Source organism: Marmota marmota, unplaced genomic scaffold (genome assembly GCF_001458135.2).
Source record: "Marmota marmota marmota unplaced genomic scaffold, marMar, whole genome shotgun sequence".
Taxonomy (NCBI): Eukaryota; Metazoa; Chordata; class Mammalia; order Rodentia; family Sciuridae; genus Marmota; species Marmota marmota.
The window spans coordinates 8,721,626-8,724,012 of NW_025999969.1; the positions used below are offsets into that span (position 1 = coordinate 8,721,626).

Here is a 2,387-nt window from a genome sequence, read left to right on the forward strand (position 1 = left end):
CTAGGCGGGCGGTCCCCCGCTTGGTGCGCTCCCGGCGTCCGGGCTTCGGGAGGAGCTGGACTGCAGCGAGGGTGCGTGTGTGGCCCCGACACCTTTTCCTTCGGTCCCGAGCCCTCCCCGATGCTGCGGGTCCCTGTCCTCCCTTAGCTCTCGGTGGCAGCGGCGACAGCGGTCGTAGCGCCAGCCGGAGCCTCCCCCCCGGGCAAGGAAAGTGAAGTGGAAACAATGTGAAATTCACCAGCTCTGAAATCAACAAGCTGCCGGGCTCCGGTGTTACGGAGCCAGCACCAGCGTCCCCATTTAAAGGGACAGCGCACCCGGTGGAAAGAGAAATAAATAAATGACAGAGGTCTGCGCGCCTGTATCACTTGCCAATCTGTACTCGGGCAGATGCGCGAGGTGCGGACGTATTCTTTCTCCACCACCACCCCCCTTTGGGGGCAGGGCTTGCCAAGCGCATTCAAGGAGAAAGGAGTCTTCCTCGGCTCATCTTAAGGGCGGTGTCCCGGGCGAGGACGTCTCTATGGCCGCGTTTCCATCTCTATCCCAAGAACTCCAGTACCTTTTGATGGTGAAGGAAACTGCCTGAAGGAATATGAAATCCATCTTTTTCTTTCTTTTTTTTTTTAACATAGATTACCAAGAATTATAGGGCTAAGCGTATCCAAAAAAGGGGTGTCAGTGCCACCCGGTAAGGATGCTTTTATTAACCGCAAAAGTATGCCTACCTTTGCCTTAGGTAATTAGTTTTTCAGGATAACAACTTATTCAGTTTAACATATAATGAGTTAATGAGGTCCAACTTGCTCTAACATAAAGATAAGCAAACTGGAGGGTGAGTGTGGGGGAGGGGAAATAGAATAAATTGCCCCAGGTTCCAATGACTATGGGATGGAGAGGAGAACATTCTCTTGTTTAACACGTAGAATTGGAGCATTCTATTTTTTTTAGAATGCCAGAACCTGGGTGGACAGTAATAAACCAAAGGACGTGGTTTCCTAAATGGAGTAAGGCTTTCATGACAAGGCAGGTTCAGTCTGAGTCATAGTCATCAGACAGATGGGATCTGAAAGGTGATTTTCAAACACTGAGGAGGCCTTTGGCTCTTAGAAACAAAGGGTATCTTCCTTAATTCTCCAAAACACATCTCTATATCACAGTCTCTGGTTTGGATCAGGTCTTACCTGGGTTCTTATAATCAAGAATTCAGATTGTTTTGTTAGATTTGGAAGAAAGTTCAGATTCTGCCACAACATCCCTTGTAAAATGAAAATAATAATAAGTCCTGTATCACAGGTTGTTTTAAGAATTATATGAGAAAAAAAATCGATCAAGCACTTAGAATAAGGAATGGCATAATAAGTGCTTAATAGAGATTAGCTCTGTCAACTTCCACTATTATTATAAACTTAATTCCCTTTTCCACAATCTGTTCTGTACATTGTTGCCACTGTGATCTTTACAAAACACAGATCTGGTTACCAACATTCCCGTGGAATTTCTCTTTACTCCCTTTCCAACTTCATACTACAGTCAATTCCATACCTGCCTTTTTTCTGAAAGTTTCTACACGCCAGCCCCTTCCCCACAAGTGCCCAAGCCACATAGCAATCTTTCCTTCCTTGGAACTTTCATTGCACCCTTACAGAAGCTTTCATATGACAATGATGAATTTTGGCATTGCTGTCTCATTCTTAATGCAAGTTTCAGACCATGACATCTTTGAAAATGAAGGCAAAATCTTGCTTATCTTTATATTCCCTGTGGCATTTAGCCCTGCACAAAGTTCCTCTATGTTTACTGAATCAAGTAAAAAGTGAAGAACTTTGGTATAACCTGGTAGTTTACTTTTGATTTCCTTCTCTTTAAAATAAGCTTTCTCACCCGCTTACTCTGAAAGAAGGAGGATATATGCACCTAAATAAATGATGATGGACTGATGAGGAAGGTACTCCAAGTCTCTGACATTTGCAGCCTTGCCATGAGGAACTGACTTATCACGAGAGGATGTTATCATTCCTTGGCAGCAGTGTATGCTACACAAGTGGTTGAAACTCCTGCACATACTGGTCTACTTCCTGTGGTGGGCATCTGTGAGACAGCTGGCAGAGAGAGGCACAGTTATCCAATGGATCAGAGTGGTTTTCTAGCTTACTTCCAACTTATGTACTCTCACTAGAAATACTTTAGACAAAAAAAAAAAGTCAAGGCACTTTGTTAATTTCCAAAAATATGGAGAGGAGGTATCATCCCTCCCTTGTTTCTGCCCTTTTTTGTGATATTTATAGTCATAGAGAGAAAACAGGTATGTAGCAGAAATTACTCTGATTGTGCCTTAGCTCTGGGCCTTGGCAGTTTTGAGTGACTGAGTCAATGAATGGTCTTTC

General features: G+C 44.1%; 1 protein-coding gene across 1 annotated transcript in view; it reads right to left on the reverse strand.

The window, feature by feature from the left end:
• The window catches only part of Mb21d2 (Mab-21 domain containing 2), a 119,659-nt gene extending 119,318 nt beyond the window's left edge, over positions 1–341 (reverse strand). The window contains exon 1 of the mRNA XM_015500006.2: positions 1–341. This exon is cut by the window's left edge and continues 377 nt beyond it. The gene's annotated coding sequence lies outside the window, so the exon portion shown is untranslated.
• Positions 342–2,387: the final 2,046 nt, after the last annotated feature.